The following is a 22,329-nucleotide window of genomic DNA, read 5'->3' on the forward strand; positions in this document are numbered from 1 at the left end:
AATTTGTTGAGCAGAGGCATGTCATTTACAGGTTCATACATGTATCTGTAAGCCTTTTATTGTTTCATACTTTCATTCTCGATAGTCATTAGCAATACTCCCATCTTATGCAACATCTCTCATTCTTTCTGCTTCCTGATCAGTCTGCTAATTTTAATCCCTGATCTTTCTATCACTTCTCTATTTTTATTTTTTTCTAAATAATTTCTATTTTGATCATTTAACCCACTCATACTGAAATGTGCTTTATTTAACATACCTTAAAAGCATACTCAGATAATCACAACAGATAGATAGATAGATAGATAGATAGATAGATAGATAGATAGATAGATAGATAGACAGACAGACAGACAGACAGACAGATAGATAGATAGATAGATAGATAGATAGATAGATAGATAGATAGATAGATAGATAGATAGATAGATAGATAGATAGATAGATAGATAGATAGATAGATAGGGTGGGAGGGGGAGAATGAAAGATAGATAGGGTGGGAGGGGGAGAATGAAAGATAGATAGGGTGGGAGGGGGAGAATGAAAGATAGATAGATAGATAGATAGATAGATAGATAGATAGATAGATAGATAGATAGATAGATAGATAGATAGATAGATAGATAGATAGGGTGGGAGGGGGAGAATGAAAGATAGATAGGGTGGGAGGGGGAGAATGAAAGATAGATAGATAGATAGATAGATAGATAGATAGATAGATAGATAGATAGATAGATAGATAGATAGATAGATAGATAGATAGATAGATAGATAGATATTTTCTTAAAGTGATTCTAAAGGCTCAGTTTTTTAGTTTTTAAAAAAAAAAAAAAAAAACAACAAACATGTAGACAGGTGCATACAGGAGGTTAACATGTCTTCCTGTATAAGTTCTTGTTTTTCCTGTCTGGGTTAGTGGCCTCATGTTAATTTCCCCAGCCAGGTTACAATGTCTTGATGTTGCACTGTATCATTAGGTTGATCTGTGAGCTGGAGGTACCCAAGCTGCAATAACATATTTCCCACCATTTTCAGCAAGGTTAACACCCCCCTACAGGTCAGCTGACATAAAAGGGGTTGACTGCCTAGCGTTGCACTTTTTATCGAAGCACACCACCCTAAATTGCACTGCAATGTCAGGCAGCATAGCGCAGTGCCCCACCCAACATTGTATGTTTTCTACACTTCAAATAAAGATTGTACAAAACAAAAAAAGTGAATGTTGCGGTGCGCTGAATCATGCACCACACTGCCCCCTAGCCAGCCAGCAACACAGATCGGCCGAAGAACTGAATCGCTCAGGCTGCTCTGCAATTTGGCAGAGGGCCAGTGTAAATTGGCCCTTAATGACTTGACAATTGTTTTTCAAAGTCCTCCAAGGCTTATGCCCGCGTACACACGACCTGAATTTTTGTCGGAAAAACCTTGGATGGTTTTTCCGACGGAATTCCGCTCAAGCTTGGCTTGCATAAACACGTCAAGAACGCACAACACGTGTGACGGCACTAGAAAAGGGAAGTTTCATACGAAGCGCGCCACCCTTTGGGCTCCTTTTGCTAATACAGACCGAGCGCTTCCGTCTCGTACTTGATTCTGAGCATGCGTGTTTTTTTGCGCGTCGGAATTGCATACTGACGAACGGAATTTCCGATAGGAACTTTTCCCGACGGAAAATAAAAGAACCCGCTCTCAATCTTTTGCTGGCGGAAATTCAAACAAAATTCAAACAAAATTCAAACAAAATTCTTCCAGTGTATGGCCGCTCAGGCTGCTTGATTTGAATGTACTCTTCTTGGTCAAAATGTTGTTGTTTGCTAAGTTCCATCTGATAAAATGGAGTCACAACTTTGGCCTCATGCACACAGGGCGTTTTTACAACTGCTTTTAACAGCGTCAGACATTTTTTTTACAGCTTAAAAATGCCTCTCTATGTTATTCTATGGCATCAGGCACACACACAGGCTTATAGGAGCTGTAAGTGGCATAGACGTTTTCAAACCCAGGGCCAGTGCATTCTGGAGCAGCCTGACGTGCCTAAACACGCCTAAACACGTGTTAACGCCTTATACGACGTTAAGCCACATCAAGCATTTTTAAGCTATTGTAATTGGATTTGAGAGTGGACAATAGAAGAGGGCAGAGAAAGTCTGCTAAATGCCAACGATCCTAAACGCGGTCAAACGCACATTAACGTCAATGCAAAATGCTTCTAAGAACATGATTTTGCAGCTGCTTTTTCCTGGTATCAGAACTGGCTTTACAGATGCTTTTTTCAAACACCCTGTGTGCATGAGGACTAATGTTTGCAGCAATTAAGTTCTGAAAAAGCCCTATGTCTTTTATATGGACATTGAATTCACTAAGCAACATATTACATATACACATAGCAACAATACATATACACATAGTATTGGGTAGATGGCAGGAGATTGTTGTCCTTTACATGTTCAATAAAGCAGCTCAGATCCTTTTACATATACATATTTCACAGATAAGATTCCCCTTTCCTAAAAGATTTAATTTGAGACTTTTGTGTAGAGCCCGTTGAGTAGCTGTTACATGCAACTGTATGCTTTGGAAGATTTTTGTTTCTTGAGAGCAGAAATGCAATAGCTCTGATGAGTCTCACTTCACTGCCTTAAAACACTATGGGGTGGATTTACTAAAGGCAAATAGAATGTACACTTTTGCACGTGTAGTTGCTCTTTGCAAGTGCAGTTGCTTATGAACTTAGTAAATGAGGTAAAGCTTCCCTTTACAAAGAATACCCACACACATGCAAGGAAAACTTGAAAAAACAGCATTGTGATTGGTTGATGAAAGTCAGTAGCGATCCCCTTTATTTGCTAAGCTCTGGAGCAACTACACTTGCAAAACTGCACAGACTAGTTGAAATAAGTCATTAGCGCTCCTCCTTATATACTATTCAATCCCCCTGATGAAAACATGTGATCCCTGTGTCGAACACGCGTAGGGGAGGGGCCAGGACGGAGCGAGCGGTAGCATTATCTGCTAGTGATGAGACGCCTATCATAAACCTGGATTGTTGTACCATTTGAACGCTTTCTATAGAGTGGTGCACTGACGCACCTTAAAAGTGTGAGTACCCCATTTGGGGAGTGTGTTTTTTACAGTAATTAATACAGTTTTAAACGATATCACACTATCAAGTTCTCTTTCTTATGCATCTTTTTGGAAACCGTATTGGATCCTGAGACCCGGTGACCTGTACTGAGCCCTGCTGTGGTTCAAAAGCATGTTTTGACTCTGTGTAGCAGCTGTGTCACACGCTCTGAGGTGAGCACATTACCTGGGGGGGCCACTGGATCACACCTTTGGCATGCTTTTCAGCACAAGAGGAAGTTATAAGCACGCTGGATATTAATTAAAGTGGAAGTTTACCATAACACTTTTACCACTATCCATTTACAGGACTCCACTTCCACTTATATCACATTATAATTATGACTTTTTTTCACTTATGTTGTGTGGCACTTTGGCACTTTTTTTGCATTATATAATATCATCTATGATGCATTTCAGCATATTTTTTTGATTTATAGTGTTTAATGCACTTCAGTGTGATCACGCTTTTAATTGTGTATGTTTATACTCAGTATTTTTTTCATGACTATGAAGTAACTATTTTATTATTGTTTATTTATGTAACAATTTATTCACTAATATTTGATATTTGATTTAGGAGGGCACATACTTAAATATTTTCATGTGTCTTAGTTTGGAGACACACACATTTTCTATTACATAGCAAAATTTAGCACACTTCTAGCGCAGCGTTTTCTCTATATACCGGCGCTTCCTTGTTTACATGTGACCGGCTGTGATTGGACACAGCCAATCAAATGGTTAAAGAGCCGCTGACGTGGCTCTTTACAGAGATCGGGGTCGCGCCGTGTCCTAGCAACACGGCGCGGCCGCGATCGGCATGCAAGAGCGACCATTCTGGGATGCCGTCATATGACAGCGTCCCAGAACGAGAGCTGCACTACCCCACCGTCATTTGACGGTGGGCGGGCAGCAAACAGTTAAAGGAATCTCTGACATGTGAAATTACCCCGTTAGGTTTTCACCTTACCAAATTAATTAAAGAAAGAATTTGGCGAGGGGAGTTTATTGATATTTTATCTTTATTACCATCTGCAAAAGATTTTAGCAATAAATTTGATAAAAAAGAGGCTGAGGAAAGAAAGAGACATATACCTAAATCTTTTAACAATTGGTTGCAGGCCTTTTGTATTTTTGCAGGAATTTTGTGCGAAAAACATCCTGAAAATGTATGGGCCTGTTTCAACATTTAGATATTGTACTTGAAGCTTAAAAAGATTTCAGAGGTTATGCATGGTATAGTTATGATGAAACTTATCGGTTCACTCTAATTTAAAATGGGGAATAACAGATGTGGGCCTATGGCTTAACCTTTTTCTACCCCAATGATCAAGCTATGCCAGGCAAAATACAAATACACAAATATCTATTAACTTAGGGTATAAAAAGGAATCTGCTTCAATTACAATGATAAACAAATAAAAAAGAGAAAATACCGTGCTAAGAGCACAAAACTGAAATAAAAGTGCAGCTGCAACAAAAAACCACACATATCAGTGTAGCAAACAAGAACAAGAGAAATAATAAGTGCGCTTGCAATATGATAAATTATCCAATAATAATAAACTTATGTGAAAAAAAGTTTAGATCATAAAGTGGTGGTGAAAGTTCTTAAAATATAAAAAAAAAAAAAAAAAAAATTATAATAATAATAAAAAAAAGTCCATTCATAAATAAAAGTTCAGTGAAGAGAAAATTATGTAAATCCAATAAACGGGAATCCAGCATCCAAAATTCAGCCACCTCAACCCACATGAGAAGGAAGGTGGAAGAGCGGGATGTGAGGGGAACCTCCAGACTCCAGGTGCATCAAGGTAACAGTGAGATTGAACGCTTACCAGAGATGGTGGACCTCCTCTATGGCAAGGTCGGACACACAGGCAGATACAACCCTCTGCAGGGATAAGCAGACTCCCACGTCAGGATCCTCGGATTTTTGTAGTATTCTCAGGGCAGAAATTCACTGGTCCGAAGGGCCGTGAGTACAGAAAACAAAAGCTCTGATGGTGTAGTATAGATAAAAAAAGCCTTTTTATTGCTCAGACATGCGGGGAACACTCCTCTGCCATAAAACATGTTAAAAAGCCGGCAAAACAAAACAGTAGCGAACACCCGTGCACAAACATAGGGCTTTCAACGTGATGGCGTATAGTGCGTAGCCACGCCCTACATGTTTCGTCATTTATGACGAAAAAAATTATGCTCCCATGGTTCAGAACATTTCCAGACAGGTTGACGGCCAACCTTCTAATTGAAGGTTTTCAAGAAGGCTTCATATTACCAGCATTTTCAGGAACTGGGTGTACTTTGGTAAGAAATTTTAAATCAGTAGAATCTTTTAGTTATACAGTTTTAGAAAAAATTTCGAAAGAAATTAAAGAGGGGAGATTTGAAGGCCCTTTTAGCTTTCCTCCTTTTAAAAATTTTAGAATTTCCCCTTTAGGCATTGTACCTAAGAAAGAAAAGAATTCTTTCAGGTTAATTCATCATTTGTCATTTCCTAAAGGTCAATCGCTTAATGATCAGATTTCGGAGGATATGGCGTCAGTAACTTATACTACTTTTGATGACGCCATAAAAAAGATTAGATGTTTAGGGAAGGGTGCTCATTTGGTTAAGGCGGATATTAAATCAGCTTTTCGCCTTTTACCTGTAAACCCGTCATCATTTAATTTGTTAGGTTTTTTCTTTAATGGAAGTTTTTATTGTGATAAGTGTTTACCTATGGGTTGTTCTCTATCTTGTTTTTATTTTGGATCATAGTTACATAGTTACATAGTTACATAGTAGGTGAGGTTGAAAAAAGACACAAGTCCAACCTATGTGTGTGATTATGTGTCAGTATTACATTATATATCTCTGTATGTTGCAGTCATTCAGGTGCTTATCTAATAGTTTCTTGAAGCTATCAATGTTCCCCGCTGAGACCACCGCCTGTGGAAGGGAATTCCACATCCTTGACGCTCTTACAGTAAAGAACCCTCTACGTAGTTTAAGGTTAAACCTCTTTTCTTCTAATTTTAATGAGTGGCAGCGAGTCTTGTTAAACTCTCTTCTGCGAAAAAGTTTTATGCCTATTGTGGGGTCACCAGTATGGTATTTGTATATTGAAATCATATCCCCTCTCAAGCGTCTCTTCTCCAGAGAAAATAAGTTCAGTGCTCGCAACCTTTCCTCATAACTAAGATCCTCCAGACCCTTTGTTAGCTTTGTTGCCCTTCTTTGTACTCGCTCCATTTCCAGTACATCCTTCCTGAGGACTGGTGCCCAGAACTGGACAGCATACTCCAGGTGCGGCCAGACCAGAGTCTTGTAGAGTGGGAGAATTATCGTTTTATCTATGGAGTTGATCCCCTTTTTAATGCATGCCAATAGTCTGTTTGCTTTGTTAGCAGCAGCTTGGCATTGCATGCCATTGCTGAGCCTATCATCTACTAGGATCCCCAGGTCCTTTTCCATCCTAGATTCCCCCAGAGGTTCTCCCCCCCCAGTGTATAGATTGCATTCATATTTTTGCCACCCAAATGCATTATTTTACATTTTTCTACATTGAACCTAATTTGACATGTAGTTGCCCACCCCATTAATTTGTTCAGATCTTTTTGCAAGGTTTCCACATCCTGCGGAGAAGTTATTGCCCTGCTTAGCTTAGTATCGTCTGCAAACACAGAGATTGAACTGTTTATCCCATCCTCCAGGTCGTTTATGAACAAATTAAATAGGATTGGTCCCAGCACAGGACCCTGGGGAACCCCACTACCCACCCCTGACCATTCTGAGTACTCCCCATTTATCACCACCCTCTGAACTCGCCCTTATAGCCAGTTTTCAATCCATGTACTCACCCTATGGTCCATGCCAACGGACCTTATTTTGTACAGTAAACGTTTATGGGGAACTGTGTCAAATGCTTTTGCAAAATCCAGATACACCACGTCTACGGGCCTTCCTTTATCTAGATGGCAACTCACCTCCTCATAGAAGGTTAATAGATTGGTTTGGTAAGAACGATTCTTCATGAATCCATGCTGGTAACTGCTAATGATACCGTTCTTATTACTAAAATCTTGTATATAGTCCCTTATCATCCCCTCCAAGAGTTTACATACTATTGATGTTAGGCTAACTGGTCTGTAATTCCCAGGGATGTATTTTGGGCCCTTTTTAAATATTGGTGCTACATTGTCTTTTCTCCAATCAGCTGGTACCATTCCAGTCAGTAGACTGTCTGTAAAAATTAGGAACAACGGTCTGGCAATCACTTGACTGAGTTCCCTAAGTACCCTCGGTCCCGGTGATTTATTAATGTTAAGTTTCTCAAGTCTAATTTTAATTCTGTCCTCTGTTAACCATGGAGGTGCTTCCTGTGTTGTGTCATGAGGATAAACACTGCAGTTTTGGTTACTGAAACCCCCCGATTCACTCGTGAAGACTGAGGAGAAGAATAAATTCAATACCTTCGCCATCTCCCCATCTTTTGTAACCAGATGTCCTTCCTCATTCTTTATGGGGCCAATATGGTCTGTCTTCCCTTTTTTACTGTTTACATACTTAAAGAATTTCTTGGGATTTTTTTTGCTCTCCTCCGCTATGTGTCTTTCATGTTCTATCTTAGCTGTCCTAATTGCACCCTTACATTTCTTGTTGCATTCTTTATAAAGTCTGAATGCTGAGGATGATCCCTCAACCTTGTATTTTTTGAAGGCCTTCTCCTTTGCTTTTATATGCATTTGTACATTGGAGTTAATCCATCCAGGACTTTTGTTCGCTCTTTTAAATTTATTACCCAATGGGATACATTGGCTAATGCCCTTATTTAATATGCTCTTAAAGCAAACCCATCTCTCCTCCGCATTCTTTGTTCCTAATATTTTATCCCAATTTATGCCTTTTAGCAAGGTTTGTAGTTTAGGGAAGTTGGCTCTTTTGAAATTCAGTGTCTTTGTATTCCCTTTATGTTTCCTATTTGTGTGATTTATACTGAAACTAATTGACCTGTGATCGCTGTTACCTAAATTGCCCCATATTTCCACGTCTGTGATCAGGTCTGTATTGTTGGTAATCAGTAGATCCAGTAATGTTTTATTTCTAGTTGGTGCGTCTACCATCTGACCCATAAAATTGTCCTGCAAGACATTAAGGAACTGGCGAGCCTTAAATGAATACGCGGTTCCCTCCGCCCAGTCTATGTCTGGATAATTAAAATCCCCCATTATGATAACACTTCCCATTCTTGCTGCTAATCAAAATTGTAATAGGAGATCTGTCTCCACTTCTTCCCTCAGGTTAGGGGGCCTATAGCAAACTCCCAGTATTATTTTCCCCTTAGCTTCATCCCTTTGGAGCTCTACCTATAAGGATTCCACCTCCTCCCTAGCTCCCTCAGTGATGTCATCTCTCACATTCACTTGTACATTATTCTTGAGATATAGGCTTACCCCTCCCCCTTTTTTACCCTCTCTATCCTTGTGGTATAGGGTATACCCTTGAATGTTTGCCAGCCAATCATGAGAGCTGTTGAACCAGGTCTCTGAAATTCCCACAAAATCCAAATCCTTCTCGTACAACAGTATCTCTTGTTCACCCATCTTGTCCGCCATGCTCCTGGCATTGGTGAACATGCCACATAGTTTAGACCGGTCGCATATTGTCCTCATATTGGGTGTTTCGATATTGCAACTAGGACTTGCTACTATACTCACCTTGTGTTTTTTGTGCTTTGGTTAACCACTAATGTCCCCAATACTACCATCTGGAATATCTTCCACGCTGGCTATCTCTGCCTCTGGACCCTCCCCCCCATCGCCTAGTTTAAAAACCCCTCTAACTTTTTGTCCATCTTCATTCCCAGCAGATCTGCACCCTCCTCATTTAGGTGCAGTCCGTCCCTTCTATAGTACCGGTTACTGACTGAGAAGTTGGCCCAGTCCTCCAGGAACCCAAACCCCTCCTTACTACACCAGCTCTTCAGCCACTTGTTTACTTCCTTAATCTCCCTCTGCCTTTCTAGTGTGGCTCGATGTACCGGTAGTATTCCTGAGAATACTACCTTGGAGGTCTTTTTCCTCAATTTAGCTCCTAAGTCCCTAAAATCGTTCTTTAGGACACTCCATCTGCCTCTGACTTTGTCATTGGTGCCAACGTGCACCATGACAGCCAGGTCTTCCCCAGCCCCTCCCAGTAATCTGTCCACAAGATCCGTGATGTGCCGAACCCGAGCGCCCGGTAGACAACATACTGTTGTATCATTTTGGTATTCCTCTGGCTTTCAAAAAGAAGGCATGGCCTTCTACTTGTCTGGAATTTTTAGGTATTACTATTGATACAAATCTAATGGAGTTCCGCTTGCCAGAAGAAAAGGTAAACAAACTCAGGGCTCTGCTATTAGTGACAATCCAGAAAAAAAAGTGTGTTTAAAAGAAATGCAGTCCCTTCTAGGTCTGTTAGCCGTTGCATCTAGGATTATGCCAATTGGGAAAGTGTTTTCTAGGAAATTATACCTAGCAATTTCATGTTTTAAATCCCCATATTCTCTTATTAGAATTACACATGACATGAGGGAAGATCTCATGGTTTGGCTTACATTCCTTACTCATTTTAATGGTAGAGCAATGTGGTAAGAGGAATTTATTTTAGATAAAGATTTTCTTCTATTTACCGACTCCACTGGATCTGTTGGTTTTGCTGCAATTTGGCAATCCCAGTGGTGCGAGGAACGATGGAGTCTTGAATGGCATAAGAATGGCATAAGAAAGGTTATTTAAAAAACATTGTTCTTCTTGAGCTATTGCCAATTATTGTGGCATTGGAAATCTTGTTATGAATAAGAGGATTTTAGTCAGGACTGATAATAAGGGTGTAATGTATGCTATCAATTGTTTAACATCCAAGTCTCCGCCGGTGATTGTCCTGTTGCGCCATTTGATATTCAAATGTCTGAGCTTGAACATTTGGTTAAACGCAATTCATGTTGCTGGAAAGGACAATGACTTGGCGGATTCTTTATCTCATCTACAGATGGAGCGTTTCTTCCAGCTGTTTCCGGATGCAGATCAAGTGGGAATGATGTGTCCACATTTTTTATGGGACCTTGTTTAAGGCCTGTTTATGAAAATATTAAGAACTCAGTGGCACCTTCGACTGGGCTGGATATCAATTGGCCTGGTTTTTATGGCTGTCATTTTTACATTTGATCCAAGTATCTAACGATTCTTTTTCAGAAGGTTTAGTTTTGCTATTTCTAAATTTTTTATTTACTAAGAAATATGCTTGGTCTTATATTCAAAAGACACTGTCTGGAGTCTAATTTTTTCTAAGAATTAATAATTTACCTTCTTGCATGCAATTTTTCTCAGTCAAACAAGCGCTGAAGGGATAGAAAAAGGCTCATTTTAAAACAGATTCTCGTAAACCAATTACCCCTGCGATCTTAGAACAAATTTGCTCGGTTACAGTCAAGGTTTGTTTTTCTTCTTTCGAGTCAGTGTTATTTCAAGCAGTATTTGCTATTACTTTTATTGCTGCTCTTATGCCCCGTACACACGGTCGGACATTGATCGGACATTCCGACAACAAAATCCTGGGATTTTTTCCGACGGATGTTGGCTCAAACTTGTTTTGCCTACACATGGTCGCACAAAGTTGTCGGAATTTCCGATCGACAACCACGCGGTCACGTACACCACGTACGACGAGACTAGAAAAGGCCAGTTCAGAACCAAGCGCGGCACCCTTTGGGCTCCTTTTGCTAATCTCGTGTTAGTAAAAGTTTGGTGAGAGACGATTCGCGCTTTTTCAGACTCGTGGCTTTCAGATCGTTTTCTGCCGTTCAGTTTGTGCTTGTGGGTTTGTATCTGCTCTTCAGTGCGTGCAGCAAGTTCCGCGTGACTTTAAGGAGTCATTGTATTCTTGTTCGTTCGTTACTGGTTTTCAGGTCGCTCTTCACAGGTCTTGCTGTTCTTCAGTGCATTCCGTTACTTCGTTCTGAGCAGCCGACCGTTTTCTAGCCATGTTTCGTATGCGTACTCCTCGTAGAGTTCGTGCTGTGCGGGGGCTTGGTGTTGGGGTCCTGACCTTGACACAAGTCCAGTCCATGAACAGGGTGGGGAGGAGTTCATGGACCAAGAATTGGTTGCTTCAGCGTGACCAGTTCTGTCATATGCCTTTGCTCCGTGAGATCCGTGAGAATAATCCTGATGATTTCAGGAACTTTCTCAGGATGACTGACCCTGTGTTTGTTGGCTTCGCTGACCCCCTATATCAGCAGGCAGGATACCTGCATGAGGCAAGCCATCACTCCGGAGCAGAGGTTGGTCGCTACCTTGCGGTATTTGGCCACAGGGAGAAGTCTGCAGGACTTGAAGTTCTCGACAGGCATCTCCCCCCAGGCTCTGGGTATCATCATCCCAGAGACCTGTTCTGCCATCATACAGGTCCTGCAGAAGGAGTATATGAAGGTAAGATTTTTTTCCTTTTATATCACATTTTATTGTATTGAATGTTTGCTAATATATTGTATTTCTTTCCTCGTTCCCTAATGACCATGATTGTAATATGCTGTGAATGTCCCCTTTGTTCTCATGCATGCTGGATTTTTATGTAATTATTATTTTATGTCCTTCATACATATTTGCCCTTCAATAACCTCTCCAGCATGGTGTCTCCTGCCCTATATTCACCTCATGTAGTCACTTAACGTATTTTATCAGCTCTATAGTAGTGCTTTACCCCAAACACCCCCTAAAATGTTTGTTAATGTTATTTTAGCTTTAAATTCAGGCAGAGTGCCAGAGGCTTTTTTTGTGGTGTCCACAAATTTTTGTTAACCCTCCCTCCCCCCAACTGCTAAGTCAGCTGATCCCAATTCTCTATCCTCAATCATCTATCTGCTGACTTTGCCAAACCCATACACACTATACCCATCTCTTCACTGGTCAGATTTATGGATGAATTCCCCAAAGCATGTAGTGCAAGGGCCTGCCTGTATACTTTCCAATGGAACTGTTTAAAGTTTTTGTATCCTATTATTATCTTGATAGGTAATAGCAGAATGTCCAAATGTCCTCAAATGTGTACAATGTGTATTTATATCTTTGTATTCAGACACTTCTTACCTGTCCAGTGGTCTGCTAATAGTGTAACTAAGGAGGGGCTGTTCCAAGTAATACCCTGTATTTAGGCATTCATCTCTCAATGAAGTGAAGAGGGTTACCTGTCCAAGAGTTCCCCCCCCTATAATGTTAGAAATGGCCCATGAGAGGGGGGGAGGGGGAATATGATAGGTGTACCTTATACTTTGGCCTTGTTAAATTCCCCTTAGTAAATGCTATCTGGAGGTTGCCCCATAATGTTTGTGTATAATCTTCTTGCCATGTTTCTGTGAAAAAATAGTAATGTTTATTGTTTTTTCCTCAACAGTTTCCTTCCACGCCACAGGAATGGCAGACTGTGGCCTACCACTTTGCCCAGCGGTGGGACTTTCCTAACTGCGGAGGGGCAATTGATGGGAAACACGTCCACATCATCCCACCACCCAACTCGGGGTCGTACTATTATAATTACAAGGGGTTTAATAGTATAGTGATTTTGGCGGTGGTGTCGGCTAATTACGAGTTCTTGTATGTGGACGTGGGGAAGAATGGCCGGATGTCCGATGGTGGAGTGATCGCCCAGACGGAGTTCTACAGGCGTCTCCAGAATGGCAGCTTGGACTTGCCACCTCCAGAGGACAATGTTGAAGGTCTCCCATTTGTGTTCGTTGCTGATGAAGCATTTGCGCTGGGGGACCACCTGATGCGGCCATTCCCGATGAGGACCCTTACCCCGGAACAGAGGGTTTTTAATTACCGGCTGGCCAGAGCCCGAAGAGTGGTGGAGAACACATTTGGAATCCTGGCCAGCCGGTTCCGATTATTTCTGACACCCATCCATATGGCGGAGTATAAACTGAACCATATAATACTTGCCTGCTGTGTTCTCCATAATTTTTTAAGAAAACATTCAGCCAACTATGCTGGCTCAGTTGGGCCTGAGGCCGGAATCCCAAATCCATCAACACTGACGGCGCTTGAAAGTGGCCGTCCTGGCTTGCCCTCCCTGAATGCCCGTGATGTCCGGTTACGCTACCTGGAGTTCTTTGCGGGCAGGGGGGCTATCAATATGCCAGAGAATCTGTGACACCTTTTTCAAATAAAAAACAAACAAAAGAAATTCTTGGTGGACATTTACTGCTTGTGTTTGTTTTAGCTGACCCTGACAGAAATGTTTTGAGTGCAGAAAATGTCGTGATTGGGTAACCTTATAAAAAATAGTGTTGGCTGGTACTTCCTAAATGCCAAAACACATTTCACTACAAGTGCACTTGCAACTGCACTGAACCTGCACTTGTAGTGCAAAGTGTAATTGCCCTTAGGAAATAACCCCCATTTGTGCATAAAACAGCAATTACATCACCCCAAAAGTGTTGTAGTGTTGAGACAATAATCCACACATTCTTGAGTAAGGCACTTTTTTATAGCTGCACAATCACATGTGCATTTACGAAAGGTTTTTAAAACAAACCAACATGTTTGTTGTATAACAATGTTTGCAGTAGCATTATCAAAAATCGAAATATCCATTTCAGATAAAACAGGCCTGTGTAAAACCAACAAGAAAGCCAAAAAACTTGAACTTACAAAGTTCACATATGGTAAAACCTGAAGGCTATATCAGACATGAGTATTTAGGAATTGTGTTTGATATAGCGTTCAGATGGGGGGAAATCACCCCTGGAAAAGCCAAATTTGGAAGATGCACACCAATTTACGAATGTCAACATGTGCTATCTGCCATCAGGGGGGATCAAGGGACGTGTTTTGGGGGAGCAAGCCCTTCCTCAATGCGACTTTATAATTGAGGAAGGGGTTGCACCCCCAAAACGCGTCCATTGATCTCCCGTGATGGCAGATAGCACATGTTGGCACACTGTGTGCATCCTCCAAATTTGGCTTTTCTAAACATTGTAAAAATTTTAGTAACATAAAACAGGTGATTTTGTGGGGTTTAAATTCGCCCCAAAACATCAATGATGTTATTATTTTTTTTAATAACATCAGTGATTTGTTGCTGGATGTTTTGCAATTGGAGATTACACCCCATGATCTCCCCGATGAGTATCTGGGCACTTTCAGATGTAAAGCGTTCTGGATCACGATCACCTAAAAAGAGATAAAGAACAAAAAAAAAGGTCTCAAAAATCTGCCACCATCCATCTCTTTTACCTGAGTCTGTGGTCGCAGACACTCACCTGTTGTGGTGCCAATCTCCACCACATCTTCTTCTTCCTCCTGCTCAGCTTCTTGGGTTTGCGGTACTTCCCCTTCTTCCAGAGGGGGGGGGGTCTGTGTTCTCCTGGGATGAGGGGTGTCCTCCGAGTCTTTTCTCCCCTATGTAAAACAAAAATGGTATAATTAGCACACAGATATTTGATGGCAGAACTAGAACTAGGAAACATTGCTTGGAAGTGGGGTACAATTGTCTATTTTAGCCAAGTTCCAAGATGTATATTTTTTATTGCCCTTTGTCAAGCTGCAATACTTTACCTGTTTGGTACAAGCTTCACAGATGTAGCCCCCCCTATAGTATACACTGGAGCACCTGTGTGGCCCCCCTAATAAAAAGGGTGTTCTGGGGTCCCACACTAGTGCTCCAGTGTCCACATGTGAAAACAGCTGCTCAGTGTCCTCTCCTTACACACAATCTAGTTGGCATTTCATTCTAGTAACAAACCCATCTACACAAACAAATATTTGGCATCCAAGTAGGCCCCCAAAAATGTGTGAAAATGCATATGGCCTAAACAATGGTGTTCTAGAGGCCGAAGGAAAAATGTTTGATACGAACGAATAATGGGCCCATGAACATTAAAGTTGACCTTTTGAAACGTTACAATTACTAAAAGCATATGGAGCAGAATGAACGGAATAAAGACAGAAAGAATAGGAACACAGCACAACTACTTACTTTTTTGCAGCACTCTCCGGATCTTTCGGTACTGCTCTGGCTCTCTCAACTTCAGGTCCGACCACCGCTTCCTGAGCTGATCTTTCGATCGTCGTACCCCGAAATTCCTCTCAAGACTCCTGACCACTTTCGCCATGATCTTGGCCTTTCGGATGTTGGGGTTGGGGTAAGGCCCATATTTTCCGTCATAGTCGGACTTCTTCATGATGTCGACCATCTCCAACATCTCCCCAAACGACATATTTGTGGCCTTAAAACGTCTCCTTCTGGATCGGGACGTGCCTGGATCCGGGCTTTCCTCCTCCTCCTCCTCGTTGCTAGAATTAGCACGCACCTGCTGTAACTCCGCCATGTGCTCTTCACCCACTGCGCCGAACGAAAAGGGGCGGGGAATAGACTAGAAAGAACGTCAGGGGCAGGTGGAGTTACACGCATGCGCAGTGTGTATAAAGCGTAACACGCGTGCGTATTACGTACGATCTGTGAGCGGAGGAAGGAGCATTGGACGCGCCGATCGTAAGAACGAAGGTAAGAGACAAACTTGTGCCTATACTGCTTCTAGATTGAGGCCTATATTGTAACAAGATTAGGAGAGTTTTGTCTGACATTAGGCTTTGTCTTGTGTTGTGTCTTGCAGTGAACATGGATATCTTAATGAAAGATAATGACTTCATGTCAGTATTCATAGATATGCTAAGTGAGCTGCCCTGTCTGTGGGAGATTACCCACCCCCATTTCAAGAACCAAGCAAAGAGGAAGGCAGCACTGGAGCAATTGTGTGAAATTGTGAAGCAGGTGATCCCCACGGCAAACATCACTTATTTAAAGATTTTCATTGGTGGCCTGAGGAGCACATATCTAAGGGAGAGCAAGAAAGTCCTGGATTCACAGAGATCCGGAGCAGCAGATGACATCTATGTCCCCAGGATGTTGTACTACGACAGGCTGCACTTTCTGGCAGGCCAGACTGAACCCAGGCCATCCCTCTCCAGTCTTCCTTCCACGCTTCCTTCCCCCCTGGCTGAGGCTTCTGACGCCCAACCTGGGCCTTCCAGGCCATATGTGGAGGAGCCCAGATTGAGCCAGGTATAGCATTCCTCTAAATATTTCTGCTTGTCCAATCAATGATGTTAACTAGATGTTAGTTGGGAGTACTAATTTAGGATTGTGATTGATGATGCAAAACATTACAACCATGTCCCTTTTTCATACACAGGGAAGTCTCAGCCAGGAGGTGGCCGGGCCGAGCCGGCTGGCTGATATCAAGGTCCCTCCACCACACCTGAAAACAGAAAGTGGCAGTAGGAGGAGTACCCTAGAGGAGGCGGCTATAGCATTCTTTTGGAGGGCTACAGAGGTCCTGGGAGCACCCCACACCATGCAGGAGAACATTGCTGCCTTCATAGCATATAAAATGCAGAGGATGGAGGAGGGCCAAAAAGTCATGTGTGAGGCCCTCATATCAGAGGCTCTGGAGAAAGGTATGAGGGGCCAAATTACACCTCACACACAGCTTTGGGATGGTCCTCCTCCTCCCTCTCCTCCAGGTCCTCCCAGTCCTCCTCCAGGTCCTCCCAGTCCTCCTCCTCCTCCAGGTCCTACTCCTCCTCCTGCCACATCTCCAACTGCACAGCCACAGCCCGGAAGGAAGCGTGGAAGGAAGACCAGACAGTGATTGCCCTGGGTTCAGTCTGGTTGGCCAAAAGATGCAGGCTCTTGTGGTACCACAGCCTGGGGACACAGATGTCATCTGCTACTATCCGGATCTCTGCGAATTCTGGACCAGATTGCCCTCCCTTACATATGGACTCCTCAGGCCACCAATTTTGATGTTGAAGAATTGATGTCTGCCGTGGGGGTCCCAGGCTTCGCTAATTTCTCCTGTTGATCCAGTGTTGCCTTCCTCTTTGTTTGGTTCTGATCTCTTAATAAAGGATTTTCGTTTTGAATTATACTCTCCTATGTGTTTAACTTCAAAAATGACAGTTTGTGAGGATTCAGGTACATTTCAAATATACAATGTGAAATGAACAAGGGACACCAACACCAAACAATCTCCTGGAGATTAAATAATAAAATATATCAATGGTGTTGGGGTAACTTGACACACAAAACACACACAAAAATATTCTGGAGTAAAAATAAAAATAACATTGAACAAAGATCAGCCTTGGAAAAAATCCAAACATTAAAGAAAAAAAAAAAAAAAAAAGGCTGAAAATCCAAAAAAAAAAAAAAAAAAAAATATATAAAACTGTCAGATGTGACAACTAATAACAATATATTGAGGGAATCCCACTAAAAAAAACACAAATAAAACTTTGTGAGAAGTGTGTGTGAATATGAGCAGCAAAACGACTTAATTCTTGTCACATTATAAAGAAGAAGAGAGTGCGCTGTATTAAACCATTTTTAACATTGCAGCGTGACGAAAGTGCTGTATCCATTACGAACGCTAAGTTTACCAGAACGAGCTGTCCCGTGTCGGAATTTCTTCTGAGCATGCGTGGCACTTTGTGCGTCGGAACAGGCCACACACGGTCGGAATTGACGCGATCGGATTTTGTTGTCGGAAAATTTTATCTCCTGCTGTCCAACTTTGTGTGTCGGAAAATCCGATGGAAAATGTCCGATGGCGCCCACACACGGTCGGAATTTCCGACAACACGCTCCGATCGGACATTGTCCATCGGAAAATCCGACCGTGTGTACGGGGCATTAGAGTTTCAGAGCTATTTGCAATTCAATTTTCTGACATTATTATTTCTAATACACATGTAAAAATTTTTATTAGTAGGTCAAAAACAGATCAATTGGGAAAAGGAACTTGGATCAATTTAGGCGTCTGTCTAGGCTCTCCCATATGTCCGGTTACATTATTACGCAATTATTCTCTTATTAGACCAGTACAGAGGTCAAATGTTTTCATTCATGAGTCAGGTTCCCCGTTAACTAAATATCAATTCGTTGGCATATTAAAACTCTGTTTAAAAGAATTACATTTACAGGATTCTCAACTCACGTCTCATTCATTTAGGATTGGTGAAGCTATGGAGGCTTCCAGGTTGGGTTTAGAGGATAACTTGATTAATAAAGTAGGCAGATGGAAATCTAATACTTATTTATTATATATTCGCCCTAATAAAAATTTCTGATTCATTTCAGGTGAATGCCAAGTGATTTGGATCATTAGACATTCGTTCGTTTTTTTAGCACAGCTAAGAGCTTGAGAAAGAGTGTATACTGAGAACCTGGGTTTGAATCCGGAAAAATTTAGAGTTTTTTGGTTTGGTAGAAGAGGTATGCGTTGGGATGATTTATTAGTAGAGTTAAAGAAGCTTGTTAGTTGTTTTCCCCTCCCGGATGTGTTGATCATACAATTTGGGTGGGAATGACATTGGTAAGCAAAAGACTTTGGATCTCATTTATAGAATTAGAGATGATTTACTCGTAATTCAGTCATCTTTTCCACACTCGGTTGTAATTTTTTTCTGAATTAGTGCAAAGGTTGGGTTGGCTTTATCCTCCCTCCATGCGCCCTTTAGAAAAAATTAGAAAGCGAGTGAATAAAGCAGTGTCCAAGTTGCTATTAGGGTTAGGTATGTTATCGTTCAGACATTTAGAATTAGAGGGCGACTTGTCAGGTCTGCACAGACAGGATGGTATTCATTTATCTAATATAGGTTTGGATATTTTCAATACGGACCTGAGTTTCTGTGTTGAAATGGCCGCAGTATGGAGTTCTGGGGACAGGTGGTTATGAACCACCTGTCTTTTGGAAAGTTATTAAAGTCAATAAATTATTATATGCAGCCTGAGTCGTAGTGGCTAGGTTGTTTAAAGTTTATTTATTTAATTTATATGTTGAAGTATTACTTGTTTTTTAAACCAATAATAAACAGCCGCAGCTTTTTATATCCAACTCTGGTTTGTGTATTATTTAAATGAAACATATTTAGAGTTTAAGGAACATTCCTGCCTGCTGTCCCATAACACGTACTGGTTTGCTGCAGTGCTAAATACATGGGAATTACATAGAGGAAGCCTTTCTCAAACATAAATGAATACAATGTATTATAAGCACAGGAACACAAGTGACCTAAAACTTAAATATAGCAACCCATACACAACCCAATGAATGCATAAAAAAAATGGAAACCACCTACCTAAATAGACACAGATGAGAAGAGGAATCAGGTAGGAGTACAAAGTAAAAGAGAACAAGGCAGGTCAGAAATGGTGGGCACAATGGGTAGCAGGTTCAAGCACTAGTGACTAATTGCTGAGCTTGGTGACTGCTGGGTGACATCCCCTGGTGGACACTAAAACTACGCCATTCAAGTCCAGGGACCTCTGAGCAACCAGCAAGTTTTTAGTTCTTGACAAGACCACCACTTTCACATATTTCAAGGGTCTTTTTCTACAGCATTCTGACAGGGTACAGTTTTTTTTTTATTTTTTTTTTTTTTTTACAATTGCTCCATTCTAAAGAAAACAAACTGTAAAACTTTGTATACCTTTTGCTTTAATGCACATGAAATGCATTTAGCTTATTTTGAAAGTTCAGCTGGGCTTTTACCTAACTGCAAACAAAAAAGAAAAATATTCCTTACACAATGGTAAAATTGGGAAAAGGAAATTAATCCTTGACATAAGGAATTAATCCTTGATATCCTTTAATTTTAAACATTTTTAGCACTTATTTTATAAAGTTTATGCTACACTTCAAAGATCTCTGTGTAACTCTGGGGTTGATTTACTAAAGGCAAATCCACTTTGCACTACAAGTGTACTTGGAAGTGCAGCCGCTTTAGATCTGAGGGGAAGATCTGAAATAAGGGGAAGCTCTGCTGATTTTATCATCCAATTATGTACAAGCAAAAATGCTGTTTTTTATTTTCCTTGTATGTCCCCTTCAGATCTACAGCGACTGCACTTCCAAGTGCACTTGTAGTGCAAAGTGAATTTGCCTTAAAGGGGTTGTAAAGGTAAAAATTTTTGACAATACCGCCGCCCCCAGCCCCCCCGTTTTACTTACCTGACGCCTCGAATCTTCGCTGCTCGTTCTCGTCATCTTCATTGCAGCTCACCCTGGTCGCTGATTGGCTGCAGTGGATGGATTGAAAGCAGCGCAGCCATTGGCTCGCGCTGCTGTCAATCACATCCGATGACGCGGCGCGCCGGGGGGCGGGGCCGAGTGATACAGCGAGCGGCTATAGCCGCCGGCTGTATCACGGGAGCGCGCCCGCAAGCACTCACCACCATGCGAGGGAGCTCGCATTAAGGTGGTGAATGCATGCGGGGAGGAGCTGAAACAGCCGCCGAGGGACCCCAGAAGACCAGGTTTGGGGCCACTCTGTGCAGAACGAGCTGCACAGTGAAGGTAAGTATAACATGTTTGTTATTTTTTTTTTTTTTTAAATTTAACTTTACAACCCCTTTAAGTAAACTGAGCTGCAAAATGTTTCAAGTTCAAGATTATGTTGTTGTAATTGTGGCATAGTTACTATTCTTTGTTGTGTCTTTAATAAACGTGCAGATCAATATATTGGCCTTTTCTCCATGCATTCACCTTTACATTGAAATACAGTGTATGAGTCAACCTCACTATGGTTACCCAGTCATATTTCGATTTGGGTGGAGTAGGTATTTAGTGTATTATTTGAGATTCATGATACATTGAAACTACCAGTTGCCAGCACTGCTTGAACAGGAGGGACTCAAATCAGACAACATATGCAACATACAAGTAAAATGCTTAAAGAATAATAAAGCTACCGAACTTTAAGAACTATTTACATCCTGCAAAACAGTTAAGCCCTGCATAATAGTCTGCCTGTCTTTTACATATTACAAAATACTTCAAATAGTCCATGTACATACAGTTACAGAATCCTTTAAGTCATGGGTTATCAGTCAAAAAGCGGTATTAAACCCAAAAGCAAACATTTTGTTATATTGCAGCTTACATATTCTTAGATCTGATGGCTGCATTTGTTTAGTTTTTTTTAAGCTTTCTTTCCTTTATTTTCATCTGGTAATCCAGCCAGTAATTTTTCAACAGAGCAAATTGTTCATCTGGTAATCCAGCCAGTAATTTTTCAACAGAGCAAATTGTTCTTCAAATATAACAGTTATGCCGCGTACACACGATCGGAATTTCCGACAACAAATGTTCGATGTGAGCTTGTTGTCGGAAATTCCGACCTTGTGTAGGTTCTATGGAACATTTTTTTCCGACAACAAAAATTTGAGAGCTGGTTCTCACATTTTCCGACAACAAAATCCGTTGTCGGAAATTCCGATCATGTGTACAGAATTCCGACTCACAAAATTCCACGCATATTCAGAATCAAGCAGAAGAGCCGCACTTGCTATTGCACTTCATTTTTCTCGGCTCGTTGTACGTGTTTTACGTCACCGCATTCTTGACGTTCGGAATTTCCAACAAGATTTGTGTGACCGTGTGTATGCAAGACAAGTTTGAGAAAACATCCGTCGGAATTAAATCCAGGATTTTGTTGTCGGAATGTCCGATCGTGTGTACGCGGCATTTGAGTGTTGCGACAAGACATTTACCACTGACAGGAGTGCTTACAATGATCAGATTTTATTTATTCATGTAAAACCTTTACCCCATAAGAAATAAAACTGTTGCTATAACTGCTTGTGTAACTGCAATGCGAGCTGGAGTTTGGCTTCCATTTGTTAGTGTATTTAAATCTGCTAATTTATCTAATACTCCCCTCCCCCCAGACTGACAAAGCTGCTGTCCAAACGTGTCTCTATTCATCCAGAGTGTAGGCCCCCTAGTACAGGAGGTGTGTTACTAGTCAGGTTCCAGGTGAAAACAGAGGAGAAAAAAGCCTAAAAAGAAAACGAATGCAGTCATCACATCTAATGATTGGTAAGCTGCAATATATTACATTTTTGGTGTTGGGTTTAATACCGCTTTAATGATTATTAGCAAAAATGTATTATGTTGTGATGACAAAGTCAACAGTATTAGGCCCCTTTCACACGGGGCTGTCCGTTTTGAAGGACTTCACTTGCTCAGCAGGGATCGCTGATCCCCGCTGAGCCGGCGGATGACAGGTCAATCTCTTCTCACTGTGCAGGGACAGACCTGTCAGCCTCACTCTCCTCTATGGGGGATCGGATGAAAACGTACTGCCTGTCTGTTTTCATCCGATCCGCCAG

The 22,329-nt window shown here is 41.4% G+C and overlaps 1 long non-coding RNA gene across 2 annotated transcripts in view; it reads left to right on the plus strand.

Annotated features, from left to right (window-relative positions):
• Nucleotides 1–22,329, plus strand: part of LOC141127900 (uncharacterized) — a 192,385-nt gene that overhangs the window by 128,725 nt on the left and 41,331 nt on the right. Inside the window, exon 3 of one of the 2 annotated variants that reach the window (XR_012241607.1) lies at nucleotides 12,544–13,321. The exons of the other annotated variant lie outside the window; for it this stretch is intronic. This is a non-coding gene — a long non-coding RNA (uncharacterized lncRNA). Of the gene's footprint in view, nucleotides 1–12,543; nucleotides 13,322–22,329 lie in introns of those variants that run through there. 2 annotated transcript variants of the gene reach the window in all.

This window comes from Aquarana catesbeiana, linkage group LG02 (assembly GCF_042186555.1).
Source record: "Aquarana catesbeiana isolate 2022-GZ linkage group LG02, ASM4218655v1, whole genome shotgun sequence".
NCBI classification, from domain to species: Eukaryota; Metazoa; Chordata; class Amphibia; order Anura; family Ranidae; genus Aquarana; species Aquarana catesbeiana.